Source organism: Capricornis sumatraensis, chromosome 12, assembly GCF_032405125.1.
Source record: "Capricornis sumatraensis isolate serow.1 chromosome 12, serow.2, whole genome shotgun sequence".
Taxonomy (NCBI): domain Eukaryota; kingdom Metazoa; phylum Chordata; class Mammalia; order Artiodactyla; family Bovidae; genus Capricornis; species Capricornis sumatraensis.
In genome coordinates, this window is record NC_091080.1 from 68,028,546 (window position 1) to 68,048,988 (window position 20,443).

Here is a 20,443-nt window from a genome sequence, read left to right on the forward strand (position 1 = left end):
TGGAGTGGGTTGCCATTTCCTTCTCCAGGGGATCTTCCTGACCCAGGGATCGAACGCAGTTCTCCCACACTGCAGGCAGACTCTTTAACCTCTGCACCACCAGGGAAGCCCTCAATTCCCATAGAGAAAGCAATTATTCTTTAGTTAGGATTTTTATCAGTTGAGTTTTGTGAGAGTGAAGGACAATAGTATGTTTGTTATCAAAACTAGGAAACCAATCTCTACTTGCAACTTTGTTTTCTTCTTGTTATTCAGTAGACTGGTTACTTTTTAGTGATTCTTTTATTTATTTCACCAATATATGATAAGTCATTTATCAGGATTTCATAAAAATAATGTTTCCCAAACTTTGCTAATACTTTTTATTGTTTAATAATAATATTGACTCTATTCCTGGGCAAAGTTGGTCATTGCCTTAATCAGGATTCTACCTTATGTAATAGCTGCTGAATTTGTCAAACAATGAGTTAATGTATATCTACCTTCCTTCACATGCCAAAACTGAATATAGATATACTGCAAGAAAAAACTACCATGGCTTAGAAAGAATGGTAATATTAAGGGGAAAATATTCTATATCAACTACTCAGGCTTTAAAGTAAAATTTAAACATGGCTTGTGAACTTATTCTGTGTGCTCTATGCCTTTAAAAAGTATCTTGCTATAAATATCAAGACCATGAAAATTATACCTTACAGCCAAACTCTGTAATCTCCATACAGTAAAACTGGAAAGGTCAGAATATTATTTAATGTTTTACAGTTTATGTAAAAATAAACTGAATCTTAGCTTCCCATTTTGGCCTTGACAGGTAATATGGTGATGATAAAAGTGTCCAGATTCCTTCTCCTTAATTCACACTGTAATCTGACATCACCTTCAGCTTCTAATTTGCCTTTTAGTTTGCTAACACTTTCAGAACTACCGGTACCTAAAGCTCTTATTCATGCTCTGCCTCTATTATTACCAAAACCGATCTGCATCTCTGTTCACTTAGAAAAGAAAATCTGTCCTACATATAATAGCAACACAGTTAATGAAATAATTGATTTAAAATGTTGTACTCTGATGTTGTACATTATAAAGACTTTCGCAGGCACTGTAGCTTTGGGGAATATAATTTTGGATGTCATTTTTGAAGTGCACTGTTATTTAGAATGAATTGCATGGCAAATGTACTGCATTTGGTATTTCTCCTAGCACTATACATACCTTTTCCTTCATGGTTTTAGGTATCGAAAAATCATCCTTTTTTCTTATGTAGATGACACTGTTAAAAGAGCCCAAGCATTGGATGGAGAGGAGCTTTCTGATAAGAGGAAGCCCTTGTTTCAAAGCCTCAGTTCTTTAGCTTCTGTGCAGAGTTTGAAACACCAGCTACCAGAGCTCCCTGGAGCATCAGATCCATTCATGGAAATTTGTTCCATGAAGCATGATTTACTTAATGTGATATTACTATATGTAATCTATTTCTTTTCATATCTGTTCTAAAGGGGGTAGGTAGTTGATATAACACTTATGCATCAAGTTGGCAGGGTGCACATCTCTGCAATTAGGAAATCTTTGGAATGAAATGTTTTAATAACTACCAAAGGAGAAATAAAACAGACTTTGGAGTCAAGTCTTAATTCTACCAGTTAGGGGTTGCATGTCTATGGACAAGTCACTTAACCTTCTTAATTTAATTTATTCCATGCATAAAATAGGCATTATTACAATACTTACTTCATTGATGTAGAATAAAGTTTGGATAGTTGAAATACATAAAGTTTCCAGGGTGTTGACCAGGCACAGAGTACAATATAGGAATTATTACACCCCCTTTCTCTTAATTATCAGAACACCCAAAGTAAGCCAATGTCATGATTAATGTCATTTTGGTATATATGTGTAAGTGTGCGTGCAGCTAGAGCAATGCCAAAAACATAATGTATGCTTAAAAATGTCTTTCATTTATTGATTAACAGCTGATAATTAGGGAATTAGGGGGTACATACCTGGACTGTGGGTAAATGTGTGATTTCAAGCAGTCCATCAGGGAAAGAAAGAGTATTTAATCATAGATATTATTTAGAATTGTTGGCACAGGGTATACCCACTTTAATTCTATTTCATCATTGTTTGTAAATTCTGTATGGAGGTTACCACCACCCCTCCCCCCACCAACTTACTGAATTCCCTTCTTGATACATTGTTGACTGAGCAGGTTGTTTTATGCTGTTTTCCATTCAGACTTGGTCACTTCCCATGTCTTCCTAGTTAGTGCCCATTTCTGATAGTTGATGCTAATTTGCTACCCTGGGGTCAAATATTGTTAGTATCATTCCTGGGTATTAAGAAACTTGATAGTAAACTGATTATAAGGATGTTGAGAAAACCAGTTAATTCCTGCACATCTTCCAAAATCTTTTAAGATGCTATCTTTCTGATTCAATTGAATATATTTTTAATATAACTAGATTTATAACCATACACAAGATTCACAGGATTAAAAGAGTCTTATCAAAGACCTTGATTTTTCAAACACAAAGACTAATCCTTACCATGTTTCAACTTTCACTAACATCCAGACTATTAAAAATACTTTAAGGTGGATCTTTAGACACAGGATAAAAATGACTTTGATATACTAGCACAGACCTTTCTTTCTTTCAGCTACTTCAAAGCTGCTGTCTTCCATTTCTTCTCTGAGATTTTCAAATGAAAAGCCTTGACTCTCTTTGTCCACTTATGCACCTCCTATTCACTATTCAATCCACTGCAGTCTGGCTTCTGTTCACAGCACTCAGTTAAGAGCTCTATTATGATGGAGGTCACCAAGGATTTCCCAATTCCCAAATCTAATGAATATTACTTCATTTGACATTATTGAATCACTTCCATTCATTTCTGTGTTTCCTCATTCTCATTTCACTTTCTTTTTATGAACATATTTCTCTTTTCTTACATTCTATATATTTGTGTTTTACAGAATTCCCTAGGCCCACTGCTCTTTTCACTTACTGAATTCACTTTTTCTTATGGCATCAATGACATTGTATATGTTGATTCTTAAGCTTATTATTTTAAGATCAGACCTTGAGAACAACACTTGAAGTTGAGATTTGTGTTTATAACAATGAGTTAGTTTTCCTTCACCTTTCCACCTAGATATCCTACAGATATATTGAATTGAACAAACTCCAAAACTGAATCAGTTGTGTCTATGCTTAAACAATTCTGTATTTTCTAAGTTTGCACTACTACTACCCACCTATTTTCCTGTCCTAAGAAAGTGGCTGATTTTTAAAATTATCTTTCAATTAAACACAGTGAATAATGTATTTTTAAATTTCCTTGAATTTCATTTATATTTTAGGTGTTCAAGGTTAAGACTTTCCTCTTTAGATTTAGATACAACTATTGTAGAAATAAGTGGTTCTCCTGTTTTTGGTTTTATGCATTACTTTCATTCTCCAGAGAGTCAACATAAAACACCATAAGCCAACTATGAATATGTTACTTCCTGTAAGTGTTCAGGGACATTTTTATAGCCTATCTAAAAATATAAAGTCACAGTATTATATTTCTAATCTTCCATTTTGACTTTTATGGAGAATATTCTTCTTATATGATGTCTACTCAATTGACAAATTAAAAACAAATGCATAAGCAAAACCTTGGTACTTACTGAGTCCAAAGAGTCAGTGGTTGTATTAGGTCCAGCTGATAAAACTTGAAGATATGACAATCCAGCCATCAGGCTTCATGCTCTGCTTCCGTTGTTGTTTTTACCACCACGCAACATTGCTATTGCAAACAGGCAGTTTCTCTTTGATGTTTTTCCTTAGGTGTTGATATGACCAATGTACACTCCTGCTAGAATTTCAATTTTAGTTTCCTGGAATTAAAAGGATTTCACTCTTCCCAGTGGTTTTCTAAACCATGACATTTGATATCACCATAATTCTTTGTTCCCAATGAAACAGCATTTGAATAGATACTAAAATACACACACACACTCTCTCTCTCTTTTTGCAAATGTGTGTACACAGTGCTAAGGTCTCTTGTTTAATAATAATTCTGGCCCAAGACTTGCTTTTGCAGGAACAAGGTATTTTCCACGACAATGAAGGCCCAGATTCTAATCCATTCCATTAAGATGATATCTTGCTTCAATAGAACCTTGTTATCCTAACCCACCAAATGTCCTCTTTGGGCTCAAAAATCAATCTTAAGTACCCAATGTTAACCTTCTCAAAGTAAGGAATAACCTTGATCCTTTTTTTTCTTGGAGAGTAAGATCATTACCACTACCCCTGCTCCATGAAATGTACTTTTTCTGTTTAATACTGTTTATTTCCCACATCTGTAAATACCATTCAAAATCAAATATAATTCACAATATTTGTATAACAGTTCAGTTCATTCACTCAGTCATGTCCGACTCTTTGTGACCCCATGTATCACAGCACGCCAGGCCTTCCTGTCCATCACCAACTCCCGGAGTTCACTCAATGCACATGAGTTTGAGTCAGTGATGCCATCCAGCCATCTCATCTTCTGCCATCCTCTTCTCCTCCTGCCCCCAATCCCTCCCAGCATCAGAGTCTTTTCCAATGAGTCAACTCTTCTCATGAGGTGGCCAAAGTATTGGAGTTTCAGTTTCAGCATCAGTCCTTCCAATGAACACCCAGGACTGATCTCCTTTAGGATGGACTGGTTGGATCTCCTTGCAGTCCAAGGGACTCTCAAGAGTCTTCTCCAACACCACAGTTCAAAAGCATCAATTCTTCAGTGCTCAGCTTTCTTTACAGTATACCCATATATAAATATGCCATCCTTATTAACAAATTTTCTTATATGGACTATTCTTTATAAAATGTTTACATTATTAAAACTTTAATAAATACCTTTGTAAATATCATATTTGTTCTGTGAATATCCCCTTAGAATAAATTTACTGAAGTTACTGCAAGAATATTTCCAAGGTTTTTTATAAAAAATAGTCAATTTTTTATAAGATTATAAAAGCTTGTATTCATTTCAACAGTACATATGAATGCCAATTTCTCATGTATAACAAGATTGCATTAGCAGTTTTAATGGCAAAATATCTTACATTTTAATTTTATGATTCTTTATAACCATCACCTCATGCTTTTTTCCCTGACATACATTTATGTGATATTTAGAAGATATGATTCAGTTCAGTTCAGTCGCTCAGTCGTGTCTGAGTCTCTGCGACCCCATGAATTGCAGCACGCCAGGACTCCCTGTCCATCACCAACTGCCAGAGTTCACCCAAACTCATGTCCATCGAGTTGGTGATGCCATCCAGCCATCTCATCTTCTGTCGTCCCCTTCTCCCCCTGCCTCCAATCCTTCCCAGTATCAGAGTCTTTTCCAATGAGTCAACTCTTCGCACAAGGTGGCCAAAATATTGGAGTTTCAGCTTTAGCATCATTCCTTCCAAAGAACACCCAGGACTGATCTCGTTTAGAATGGACTGGTTCTCTCAAATGAACTGACAAAGCAGTGTTAGTTTCCGCTGTCTACCAATTCCTTCTTCCCTAATCTGGTCCTGCTGGAAATTTATTGTGGAGATTTCTGACTTTCAAATGATACCACAGCTACTGATATGAGCTAAAGAAGTAATTTCTCTGTCTGCTCATCTTAAGGATGCTAATATCCACTAAAATGTCTTTCGTTTGTTTCCTGCCCCATTTAAAGCTTCATGTTAGGTTATACACAAATGAGGAAATCAATTCTGCTTCTGAACTTAATTTGATTTCTATATACTATTCTATTTCTGTCCACCTCTGAGATATGTTCCTCATAATAGTCCCTAGTGTTCTGACTTTTCTGTCTCTGAGCAAGAGAATTTCACTTGTTCAAAGTGACGCATAAGCAACCTCTTCTAAGGCTACTCAGAAATGTTCAAACCATCTAAATTCTAGAGCACATAAGCCTGTAAGCACTCTATTAAGCAAGGGTCTTTTTTTCCCCCTGGACAGTTGTGGCTCTTGTCACATATTATTGGGTGAGTTACCTAAATATAACAGAAATCAGATGCACTGTGGAATCCTTCAAACCGGTATACTGGAGTCATCAACTCTGTGTATTTAAGCCTGGGTATAAGAGAACCAAAAGGAAAGGGAAAAAAAAAAAAAAAAAAAAAAACCCTTTCATTCCATGGTAATGAAAAAGGGGTTGATTCAGGGGTTTTCACAAAGGTCAATGATGTCCATGGTCCACCTGAATTTATATGGAACATTTTGTTTGAATTGCCTATTTTTCCCCTAGCTTTTATAGAAACCTTGAGAGCTCTGTGACTCAGAGTTATGTTGAATAATAAAACTGCACAGCAGCAGCCTTCAGTAGACTGTCTACCTTTCTTTTTAGAAGGTGACAGAAGCCCTGTGAGGAGAGAGAGATTACCTGTATCAGAGGGCTTATAACAAAATCTAAGCCCTTTTTTTATTGTTGTTATTTTTTGGATTTTTTGGTCCTTGTATGCAGTGATGAATTAAGATTAAATTATCTGTAGTTTTTCAGGAGAAAAAAAAAAAGGTGGGGGCTTCCCTGGTGGCTCAGACAGTAAAGAATCTGCCTGCAATGTAGGATACCAAGGTTTGATCCCTAGGTCTGGAAGATCCCCTCTAGAAGATGGCTACCCACTCCTGTATTCTTGCCTGGATAATTTCATGGACAGAGGAGCCTGGAGGGCTATAGTCCATAGGGTTGCAAAGAGTCAGACAACACTGAGAGACTAACACTTTCAGCAAAAAATAAAAAAAGAAAAGAAAAAATGATTACAGTAAAATCTTTTCTCTTTAATACTGCCCAGCAATTGAAAAGTTTTATCTTTCTCAAAAGTAGTGGGAAAATAACTTTGATTGACCTTTCTGATGAGGACATTGAAAATTCCTATCATCTGATGTTCTGTTTTTCCCCATCTACTTCTCACTGACCTTTATTGAATAATTCTGAATTAGAGTTAAATTTCCTTTGGTCTTTGTGATATTTACTATTGAAATACCATTTGCTTTGCTAATCATTTTTAAGAGGTTCCTTTATGCAAATAGCACTATAATAAATAAAGCACAGATACATGAAGTCTTTCTTCTCGGCTTCTCTGCTCTTTGTATCATCTTAGACAACATTTCTTTTCCACATATATACTCTAATTCTGAACCATACTCACTTTTATTACTAACAATGTATATCTTAATGTTTTTACTATGACAAGTAATGATCCAGGCTTCAGCAATACATCAACAGTGAAATTCCTGATGTTCAAGCTGGTTTTAGAAAAGGCAGAGGAACCAGAGATTAAATTGCCAACATCCACTGGATCATGGAAAAAGCAAGAGAGTTCCAGTAAAGCATCTATTTCTGCTTTATTGACTATGCCAAAGCCTTTGACTGTGTGGATCACAATAAACTGGAAAATTCTGAGAGAGATGGGAATACCAGACCACCAGACCTGCCTCCTGAGAAATCTGTATACAGGCCAGGAAGCAACAGTTAGAACTGGACATGGAGCAACAGACTGGTTCCAAATAGGAAAAAGAGTCCATCAAGGCTGTATATTGTCACCCTGCTCATTTAACTTATATACAAAGTACATCACGAGAAACGCTGGACTGGAAGAAACACAAGCTGGAATCAAGATTGCTGGGAAAAATATCAATAACCTCAGATATGCAGATGACACCACCCTTATGGCAGAAAGTGAAGAGGAACTAAAGAGCCTCTTGATAAAAGTGAAAGAGGAGAGTGAAAAAGTTGGCTTAAAGCTCAACATTCAGAAAATGAAGATCATGGCATCCGGTCCCATCATTTCATGGCAAATAGATGGGGAAACAGTGGAAACAGTGTCAGACTTTATTTTTTGGGGCTCCAAAATCACTGCAGATGGTGACTGCAGCCATGCAATTAAAAGACGCTTACTCCTTGGAAGAAAAGTTATGACCAACCTAGACAGCATATTCAAAAGCAGAGACATTACTTTGCCGACTAAGGTCCGTCTAGTCAAGGCTATGGTTCTTCCTGTGGTCATGTATGGATGTGAGAGTTGGACTGTGAAAAAGGCTGAGCACTGAAGAATTGATGTTTTTGAACTGTGATGTTGGAGAAGACTCTTGAGAGTCCCTTGGACTGCAAGGAGATCCAACCAGTCCATTCTGAAGGATATCAGCCCTGGGATTTCTTTGGAAGGAATGATGCTAAAGCTGAAACTCCAGTATTTTGGCCACCTCATGCAAAGAGTTGACTCATTGGAAAATACTTTGATGCTGAGAGGGATTGGGGACAGGAGAAGAAGGGGATGACAGAGGATGAGCTAGCTGGATGGCATCACTGACTCGATGGACGTGAATCTGAGTGAACTCCTTGAGTTGGTGATGGACAGGGAGGTCTGGCGTGCTGCGATTCATGGGGTCGCAAAGAGTCGGACACGGCTGAGCGACTGAACTGAACTGAAGATGTTAGTGCTGATAAAATAAAATCAATTTAATGAAAAAAATATTTACATAGATTTTTTTTCCCAAAGAGAATTATTTTTCAGTGCAATGCAAGTTAATAAAGGTATTTTGAACACCTAATATCTGCATTAGGTGTGAGGTACAGGGGAGAGAAATAAGCAGCCAATAGACAATTTCTACACAAAGTTTTAGAGACTAGCATGTTAGTGGTTTAGTTAGTACATAGGGTCTAGTTTGATGCAGAATCATTTGTGTGTTTTTCAGTCATAACAGTGAGACACAATGGTGGTCCAGGTTAGGCAGGTCATCCAGGGTTCAGAGCTCTCGTCTCTTGTTTCTCTTCTTCCTTAACTATTGATGTTATCTGCACAGTCAAACCTGATTGAACAGCACAGTTCAAGTCTTAGACTGTGGGAAGGAGAACCAAAGTCTAATCTTATAAGGGAAAGGCCTCTCCTTAAAACAGTTGGCAAGGATTTTAAAAAGGATGGAAAGTGATTCTGTCTGTGTAGGTGTATACAAGGGTAAAACTTCGAGAGTACTAATGATGAAAGAAAGTAAAATTGGACATTGTAGCATTATTATATTATAAATATGTTTTTATACAAATAAAAAATACAAATACATGAGTGTGCTATAAGAGAGAAATGTAAATATAAGAGCATGAGCCATTCCTTTTGGATGTGTGTAGATGGAAATATTTCATACATGCTTTTTAAACTCAGTCTTACTATTTGACCTGAACTTCACTATGTATAGATAGAGGAATGGGCTTTCAAAAAGAGATCAGCATGTTTGAAGGCTTGAAGATGTGTGGGAAATACTAGGAAAGAGTGTGTCAATCTAATTCATCAAGTAGAACGAAGTTTTGATATTTGAATAGAGAATGTTTGCATAGAATATAGGGATTTACTCTTCAGAGAAGAAAAATGTCCTGTATATGTTTTTCAAGCTTAATTTTTTTTAAATTGGAATCTAATTGCTCTACAGCATTGTGTTAGTTTACAGTGCTGCTGTACAACAATGTGCATCAGCCATATGTATGCATATATCTCCTTCCTCTCGAGCCTTCCTCCCACTCCCCATCCCTCTCTCTAGGTCATCACAGATCACCAAGCTGAGCTCCCTGTGCTGAATAGCAGCTTCCCACTAGCTATCTGTTTTACACATTGTAGAGCATACATGTCAATCCCAATCTCCCAATTTGTCCCGACCTCTCCTTTTCCCCCTATCCTGTCCACGTGTCTGTTAATTAGATCTGTGTTTCTATTCCTGCCCTGCAAACAGGTTCATCTTTGTTTACTTTACAGATATATTTCTGGAATAATATGTCTAAAAAGGAAGATACTAGCAAAATCACTTAGAAAAACAGGATTCCTGGTGAGAGATACTCAAGACTTGAAACAGTCATGTTAGAAAGCAGATTTAATGCTGATTTGTCCTTTTTTTTTTTTTACTAATAACAAATTATTAAGTAATTTAATGTAATCTTGAAAGTGTTGGACTCCTACATTCTAAGTTATTCATAATATGATTGTCTACTGATTCTTTTGCTTTAAACAATCCCTAAAGAAATTATGTTTTTGATGTACTACTAAGGAAGATATCCTACATTGCCTTACAGTTAACTTTTTATGCTACTCTAATTTACTTAGAGTTATTCATATATTGAGTTTCCTGCCAGTGCTTCCAATATTATTATTCATGTTATTTCCAGGGGTCAGCATATAACAAACAGATATCAATGTTAAACACATAAAAATGATCAACGACTTGACTTCCAAATATGATGATTATTACATAAAATTACAGTCAGAAAAGGAAGCCAAACATTAATGTTCTTAAAACATCAACTCAGAATGCCAACAATGATTTCACAATAGTGACTTTGAAAGAATCTGTCAAATACTATTGGAAACAATAGTTACATCACTAGTTTTGAGTTATTTTCCCCTATATGCTTCAGGGTATGATATATGTTTCTTGCACTTTACACTACCATTATGGGGAAACTAATGTAGGGAGTAGCATGCTACTTTCAAGTTGGGTCTTTCAATTGCAGTTAATTGTTTTATTATAAGCTACCACAAAATACAGTGGCTTAAAATTTTTAAAAATGTGACTTGCTCAAAAATTTACAATTTGGGCTGGGCTTGTGGGAGAGGCTCATGTCTGTTCTATGTATTGTTAGCTAGGATGAATGGGCTACATCTGAGGATCCAACTGAGGGTGACTGGTAAGTTAATGCAAGCTATCAAGTGGTAGCCTCAGCTTGTGTTCACATGGGCCTCTGCGTTAGCTGCCTGGGCATTTTCCAAGACCAGGTATTCAAAAAAGCTGAAAGTGAAGGCCAGATTCTGAAGAACTAGTCCAGGGAATAGGCATAGCATCACTTATGCCAAAATCTATCAGTAAAAGCGGTCTTGGAGCCAACCTTGACTCAGAGAGAGGGGACACCCAATGGTATGCCAGTAAACTGCCTCTCAAAATAAGTTCTGATTTGTAGTGTTCACCAATTTCTCTGGTGTAAATATCCTCACTCAAGCAGAATTTCTTGTTGTTCAGTTGCTGAGTTGTGTCTGACTCTGTAACCCCATGGACTATAGCACACCAGACTTCCATGTCTTTCACTATCTCCCAGAGTTTGCTCAAAGTCATGTCCATTGAGTCAGTGATGCCATCCAGCCATCTCATCCTTTGTCCTCCCCTTCTCCTCTTGTCCTCGATCTTTCCCAGGATCAGGGTCTTTTCCAGTAGGTCAGCTCTTCACATCTGGTGGCCAAAGTATTGGAGCTTCAGCATCAGTCCTTCAAATGAATATTCAAGGTTGATTCCCTTTAGGATTAACTGGTTTGATCACCTTGTTGTCAAGGGACTCTCAAGAATCTTCTCCGGTACCATGATTCAAAAGCATCAATTCTTCTGTGCTCAGTCATCTTTACGGTCAAACTCTCACATCCATACATGACTACTGGAAAGACCATAGCTTTGACTATACAGACCTTTGTTGGCAAAGTGATGTCTCTGCTTTTAATATGCTAAGTTTGTCAAAGCTTTTCTTCCAAGGAGAAAATGTCTTTTAATTTCATGGCTGCAATCACCAACCTCAGTGATTTTGTAGCCCAAGAATACAAAATCTTTCACTGTTTCTATCATTTTTCATCTATTTGCTATGAAGTGATGGGTCCAGATGTCATGATCTTAGTTTTTTGAATGTTGAATTTTAAGCCAGCTTTTTCACTCTCTTCTTTCACCTTCATCAAGAGGCTCTTCATTTTCTGCCATTAGGATGGTGTCATCTGAGGTTATTGATATTTCTTCTGGCAATATTGAGCAGAATTAGAGCCACCAAATTGCATCACTGAATACAGAATTGGAAAGAGATGAGAAAAACTATTCTCATGAGCTGGCACAGGCAGATCCAGCACCCCACTTCATATACCCACCTTGTAATGGCAGTTAATGTGTGGCCACATTCAGGCAATCACACTTTGGGAGTATCGATAACTTGTCAATTCCTTCATTTGCAAGATAGGAGTGATGTCTGCCTTGTTTCACAAGTATGTGTTAGGCACAAAGGTAGGTTGTCATTGAAAACACTTCAAGTTTAATGGGTAACAACTTCATTTTTAGATGCCATACTGAAACTATGTCCTTAATAATGAGGGTGATGTTTCTCTAGAAGATAACATGATGCTTCTTCACACTCTGATTTTACGTACTAAAATGGTATAATGAACACCATGTACAACTGTTTTATTTGCTATATAACTCACATACTGGTGAAAGTAGTGCATTTTATTTACAGATAATTCTAAAAAACATATTTTTTTCAAATATAAGAACTCTACTTGTATCTGAATAAACCTTCAGATTTTAGTTCCCTATTTTAAATATTGGGAAGAAAAGGTTCAGAATCTAGGTCTCTTAATTTGCATAGCAGAGTTTTTTCCTGCTCAAATACACTGATAAACTGGCCTTTTGATTGAAAAAAATAACTATGGGCAATGAGAAAACATTTTATTTCAGTGTGATGTGAAAAAAAGAAAGATCTTTTCTCTATAGATTGGCAATATTATTGATACAAATTACATTTCCATGTTGGAAATTCAAGTTGGCTGTTAATATTAACACTGCCTTCACACACAGCAGTTTGTTCTAAAGTTAGGCAAGTATTTAAAAATCAGTGTATTTCAATATATTTTATATGTGTGCATGTTAAACCCATGGTCACAAGGAACTTTTGAAATGGGTTTCTTATAAAATATTTCAAAATATAGTATCCTTATTTAACTTGGAGCTTTCAAGAAAAATCCATTTATGAATTACATATCATAAATGTATTTTTAACATTGCTTACAGAGTCATTGATTTCAGTAGAGATTTTGTTAATTTCATTTGCATTTCTTCATCTCAGAGTATTTTATTAACTCTTTCAGAATTACAGACTAATCTAGAATGCTGGTTTCTTGAAATAAGATTACTTTGCCTAGATTTTACTAATAAAGAATGAATTACTATGCTATGATTTTTTTTTGTCATCCACCTATTTATGTGACAAGTGTTCTGTGATTTAATTGTTCTGTTTAAACTGTAAAACTCTTTCTGTGTGTAATTTATAGCATATACATTCATAGAAAATGCATTTTCTATGTACATCATTCATAGAAAATAATTTTAGAATTTATTTAAAAGTTAAAGCCTAAAAGTTAAAAAAATAGAAATGTTAATGATTGAGATTTTTTTCTTTTATTGAATTATATATTATTTTTACTGCTAGACCATTGATTTACAATACAGACTTTCTGTCCTGTGAATTAAAAATTTCAGAAATTTTAGGATCTATTTAAACATTGGTTAGAAATATGTTTTTCTCCAACACATTTTAAAACCACTTTGACGATATGTCATTACACAATTAAAAATGAATGAATCTTATGTGCATATATCATCATGGATTGATCTCAAACAAAATGTGACAAAAATGTGCTTCACAATGATATACAGAGGATGATATATTTTCTGTGTAAGTCCAACACAAAATATTAACATAATGTTTTTGAATGCAAATTTAGTTAACTCATTCAGGAATGAGTTGTCTTGCCTTATTAGTGGACCAGAGACTGTTTCAAGATTTAAAGATTCAAAGAAAATTCTTGACTTCAGTGATGGGAGACTGTAAATAAGCAAAGTATTATCCCTAAAATATATTTTATAGGTTTATAACTGCTACAGAAAAAACAGAGATGCAAAGAGATGGAGACTGTGTATGTTGAGGGTGGGGAGTATCATTGCATTTCATGATGGGGACTCCATGGGAAGGCGTAATTTGGGAAAAGATATATTACGTGTGGAACACTGAGACATACTGATGTCTGGAGGATATGGATTCCAGGCAAAGGGCCTAAAGGGGGAACATGTCTACTCTGATGGGAGGAAAGCATAATGGTAAAGAATTTGGAACTGAGAAAATGAGGGGGAGAATGGTAGGAGCTGTGCCCAAAGAGGTAACTGAAATATTCCCAAGAGGATTGTCTTGGGCTTGGGTCAAACCCTGAGACCAGATATACCCACATATTATTATGGGAATGCTCCCAGAAGAACCTGATGAAAGAATGGTAAAACAGATAGCCAATGAGAATTTGCTATATGACTCAAGGAACTCAAATCTGGGCTCTCTAACAACCTAGAGGGCTGGAATGGGGAAGTAGGTGGGAGGGAGGTTCAAAAGGAGGGGACATATGGCTGATTCATGTTGATTGTTTGGCAGAACCCAACACAATTCTGTAAATATAATTAAATATTGCATTTAATTGTAAACATTGTATATAATACTGTAAATAAATTTAAATATAATTAAAAATAAATGATATAAAAAAAGAATTTTTTTAAAAAGGAAAAAATAAAGTCTGCCACAGTTTTTACTGTTTCTCCACAGATCACATCACCTCAGCTCAAAACCCTACATTGGCTTCTTATCTTGCTTAGCATAGAAGCTGAGGCCTTTACAAGGTTGACAAATTTCTATGTAACTTATAATCTTGTAGGTATAGTCTGGATGTACAAGACTATGATTTCTGGACTAAGTCTGATCCAGCAGGGCAAGTTCTAGAGTACACATTACCCTTAGCTCTGATCCCAATTTTAACGCTCCAACCATAGGGTACTTCAGTTCAGTTCAGTTTAGTTACTCAATGGTGTCCAACTCTTTGCAAACCCAGGGACTGCAGCATGCCATGCCTCCCTGTCCAATATCCACTCCCGGAGCTTACTCAAACTCATGTCCATTGAGTCAGTGATGCCATCCAACCATCTCATCCTCTGTCATCCCTTTCTCCTCCCCTTCTTCTCCCCTTCTCCCAGTTCTGTGAGGGCAAAGCCAGTGCAGTTGTTCAGGGCGGTCCTCAGAGGAGAGGGGAAGTTCCATCCTATTAGAGAGTGGAAGCACAGAACCAATGATAAGGGTTCCAGTGCACCAGAGCATAAACATCCAGACTATACCTACAGGATTATAAGTTATGTAGAACTTTGTCAACCTTGTAAAGGCCTCAGCTTCTATGCTAAGCAAGATGAGAAGCCAATGTAGGGTTCTGAGCTGAGGTGATGTGATCTGTGGAGAAACAGTGGAAACAGTGGCAGACTTTATTTTTGGGGGGCTCCAAAATCAATGCAGATGGAGATTGCAGCCATGAAATTAAAAGACGCTTACTCCTTGGGAGAAAAGTTATGACCAACCCAGAGAGCATATTAAAAAGCAGAGATGTTACTTTACCAACAAAAGTCCGTCTAGTCAAGGCTATGGTTTTTCCAGTAGTCATGTATGGATGTGAGATTTGGACTATAAAGAAAACTGAGTGCCAAAGAATTTATGCTTTTGAACTGTAGTGTTGGAGAAGACTCTTGAGAGTCCCTTGGACTGCAAGGAGATCCAAACAGTCCATGTGAAAGGAAATCAATCCCAAATATTCATTGGACGGACTGATGTTGAAACTGAAACTCCAATACTTTGGCCGCCTGATGTGAAGAGGTGACTCCTTAGAAAAGACCTTGATGCTGGGAAAGATTGAAGGCAGGAGGAGAAGGGGATGATAGATGATGAGACAGTTGGACGGCATCACTAATTCAATGGACATCAGTTTGAGTAAACTCCAGGAGTTGGTGATGGACAAGAATGCCTGGTGTGCTGCAGTCCATGGGATCGCAAAAGTCAGACACGACTGAGTGACTGAATTGAACTGATATGATCTGTCCATTGTTCTAAAAAGAATGATCTGTAATAGAGTCAAGGGCAGAAGCAGAGAGAATCGTGGGGAAGTTACAGCTGTATTTCTTTTGACTTATTTCTGTGCATCAGACCTGAGTAGTAACAGCAGAAGTATCGAGGAATGTTTGTATTTGGGTTACTTGTAGTGATCTTGTTTTCTTTACATTCAAAAAGAGATGTGGACTGTGAAAGAAGGAAAAGGCAAAGGAGAGAACTCTTAAGAGGGTTGTCTTTACCAACTTGGAAGAAGGAATTTGTAACTTAGTATGGTATTTAAAAAAAGGGGAGAGGATTTTATTTTTATGGTGGGAGAACATATCAAGAGCTCAGTTTTTGATGAATGTATAATAGCCATTTCTAAAGTAAATCAAGTGGAAATATCAAATAGGCCTTTAGAGGAGCAAGATAAATTTGGAGAAGAGACTCTGACAGCAGATGTAAATTTGTAATTCTTCAGGGTATGGCAGTATACTTAGAACATAAAACTCCTGAGAACATGGTTTTATATGGTAAGTAGAGATCCAAAAGCAAGCAAGCAAGGAAGAAAAAAAAAAAAGATACTGGAAACAAAGGGAGGAATGCTATAGCAATGACGACATGTAATATCACAAAGTATAGAGAATTGAATGCACACATGAAAGTGGTGAATCTATTTAGAAAGGTGTCTGGCAGTGTATTAATGGTGATATGAGAGAACATAGGTATAATGCATGCACACATTTGGGGATGAAACAATTATGGGAGGGCTTCCCATGTGGCTCTGTGGTAAAGAATCTGCCTGCCAATGCATGAGGCATGGGTTTGATCCCTGGGTTGGGAAGATCCCCTGGAGAAGAAAATGGCAATCCACTTCAATATTCTTTCCTGGAAAATCCCATGGACAGAGGAGACTGGCAGGCTTGTAGTCCATGGGTTGCAAGAGAGCTGGGCATGACTTAGTGACTAAATCAAAACAGTTATGGGAACTTGCAGATTTTCTCTTCTCTATTCTTCTATTCTGTCAGTAAAATATAAAGACAGGGGCAGTGAGTTGAGTTGAATCCATGAAGTCAGAAAAACATTTAAATATCATACTTTAGCCTGGAAAAATAGATGGGTTAGATAAATAGAACATGTTTGTGGAATAACAGTAAGGGTTCATGTGAAATCTTTGATCATGATTTTAAATTGGAAGATGCAAAAAAAATGAGTAATCATTCAGTCATATTCAGCATGTTGGTATATCTGTTCTGGCCAAGGTTGTAGTTTAGCCAATTGAACATGAAAAAATAAGGGACTTAAAGGAAATGGGGGTGTTTTCAACAGAATGATTGCAATGATTTAGTATGGAATTTAATTAGGTTATGGGGGGAAGACTTAAGGGTATTTTGAGACAGAAAAAAAGATGAAACTATAAATTGATTATAGATTACTCCATGACTCAGCTGCTAAACAACCTGCCTGCAAATGCAGGAGCCACAAGAGATGAGGGTTTGATCCCTGGGTCAGAAGATCCCTTGGAGAAGGAAATGGCAGCCCACTTCAGTACTCTTGTCTGGAAAATTCCATGGACAGAGCAGCCTGGCGAGCTACCCTGTGTCCATGGGGTCACAAAGAGTCAGACATGACTGAGTGTGTGCACAGACATACATGGTAGGTTAGGAAGGTTGTTGTAATGGGAATAACACATTTAGTGAGCTAGAAACAGAAGGTGTTAATCAGATAGTGGCATACTTGAAACTTAGATTAATTTAAGCAGGCAGTGGTTGTTATTGATCGTGAAAAGACCTTGTGAATAGAGCTGTGATTGAGTGTCTGAAGTATAGTGGAATATAGGATTATTTGACTCTTGAACAGATCAAGAAAATGAGAAGCAATATACATGTGAGTGCCAAGATAGCAAAAGCTGTTTTATATGCTGCTGGATCTATTGTGTAAAGGTCTAAATCACTCTCAGGTCCATATTAGACACTGAAAAAATGTTTATTAAATAAATTAATGTAATGAATGATAAAAAATATTAACATGCCAACTTTAAATACATTCAGTTGTTTCATATTTCATTCTATAAATGGTGTCTTAGTTCATTTGGGCAGACTGGTGGCTTATAAACAACAGAAATTTCTTGCAGACTTGGAGGCTGGAAGTCTGAGATCAGGATTCCAGCATGGCTGAGTGAAGGACTCCTTCAGTTCTTGGTATGGGATATGGAGCAGCTCTTTAGGATCTCTTTTCAAGGTCATGAATCTCATTCACAAGGGCTCCACCCTCTAGAATTAATCACCTCCCAAGGACCCCCATTCTGATCCACCACACTGGGCATGGGATTTCAACATACAAACTTGGGAAGATTATAAACACAAAGGTTAAGATAAAGTGTCAGTTGCTCAGTTGTTTCCGACTCTTTTTGACACCAGGGACTGTGTAGTCCACGGAATTCTCTAGGTCAGAATACTGGAGTGGGTAACCTTTCCCTTCTCCAGGGGATTGTCCCAATCCAGGGATTCAACCCAAGAAGACCCTAGCAAATGGGAAGCATAGGAATAAAACTGGCATGCTGTCTTTATCAGTGATGTTTCCCTACTTATATTTTAGAAAAAAGCACACATACTATTTTGTTATTCTTGTGTGAGATGCATATGGCTTTTCTGAACATTTTTATACCTTTCCAAAAAAAATGAATGCAATTTTAAAAAGCACAAAGGAAATAGAATGAAACACTTAAAGTGGGGATAACTGAATTTTGCACATAGTAGTAGAGAACTATATTTCTATACCAAGACAAAATTTTGGTGTTTAAAAAATAAACCATGACAATTAGATTAATGCTGAAATGTAACAGTGAAGATTCAGGATCTAAAGACTGAAAGAATTCACATGCAAAATGAGAACTTTGCCCAGAGTAACCACAGAGTAATGTGAAAAAATGAAACAGTCACTATAAGAAGAACTGAATTAATTAGCTAATAAGTCAAGTATTTAAAGAAATTTCAGTCTCAAAATGTAGCAGAAAATCAGAAGAGATTTTTAAAGAGATAAATTGAAAAAGAATTTGCAGATTATCTTAAAACTGTCAAGGTAGGTTGGAGGAAAGGGTTAATGAAAAACTTTTTAATTCATTCTGCAATACTCGGATAAGAACCAGAGAAGCATAACAAAAAGAAAGGAAAAGTAAAGAACTTTCAACAAATGTTGCTTTTGTACGTGAAAACATTCATTTTTATCACAAAATCAGTATCACTAGATAAAACCCAGGTTTCACCAGGAGAGACAGCAATAATTTCAAATAACTGCAAACTGAGTCTACCATGAGATTGGTCATAAGCCGGAAATTGTAATGCTACTGGTAAAGGTTTAAGGAGAATGGCTTTTTGGGTTCCTATGGATACTCTAAGGTCCTGTGATTAATGTTAATAGAAAATCACATCAACTCGATATAGTCAGGATGTCTAAGGACCCAAATACTTTAGGAATTAAGGTTTCTCTCATTGAACCAGGCAAGAAACTACATCCAGCTGAAGCAATTGTTCAGGGCAAAGAGAATACCAAGTGGCAGTGGGAAAAGGGAGTAAAAATTGCCAGTAGTGACCCACAACTAATATCTTTCTTATAGCACTTGGATATCATCCAGTATGAACTGAGGTCTGTAATAGTTACTGGTGTTTATTGGAAGGACTGATTTGAAGTTGAAACTCCAATATTTTGGCCACCTGATACGAAGAGCTGACTCATTTGAAAAGACCCTGATGCTGGGAAAGATTGAAGGGGATGACAGGAGGAGATGGGGATGAAAGAGAATCAGATGAGTTAGATGACATCACTGACTCAATGGACATGAGTTTGGGTAAATTCCAGGAGTTGGTAATGGACAGGGAGTCCTGAAGTGCTGAGGTTCATGGGGTAACAAAGAGTTGGACATGACTGAGTGACTGAACTGAACTGAATAGTTATGACTGTTTCTTTATTTCAGCAATGGATATATCTGTTTATGCTTTAAGTATTTTCATTCCCATCTACCATTCTGTTATCCACAAATATAAATTATGATAATAGTTCAGTTCAGTCGCTCAGTCATGTCTGACTCTTTGCGACCCCATGAATCACAGCACGCCAGGTGTCCCTGTCCATCACCAACTCCTGGAGTTCACTCAGACTCATGCCCATCGAGTCAGTGATGCCATGCAGCCATCTCACCCTCAGTCGTCCCCTTCTCCTCCTGCCCCCAATCCCTCCCAGCATCAGAGTCTTTTCCAATGACTCAACTCTTCGCATGAGGTGGCCAAAGTACTGGAGTTTCAGCTTGAGCATCAGTCCTTCCAAAGTAATCCCAGGGCTGATCTCCTTCAGAATGGACTGATTGGATCTCCTTGCAGTCCAAGGGACTCTCAAGAGTCTTCTCCAACATCACAGTTCAAAAGCATCAATTCTTCGGCGCTCTGCCTTCTTCCCAGTTTTCAGTTACAGAAAAGAGAAAGTGTGATTCATCCCGAACAGGAATGAGTACCAAAGACTTTGTAAAGACTTCATAAATTTTCTTTGGAAGATGGTTAGTGTGTTTTCAGTTGTACAGGGGTAGTTGAATCACATTAGGAAGAAGCATGAATTTAGAATTTACCTGTGGTTAATAGGGATTAATATGGATTCAAAATTATCAAGAGATGAACCTTGATAACCTTCTACTGTGTCAAATTAGGTAAGCTGGTACAATGTTTCTCAGAATCTCTTGACTAAG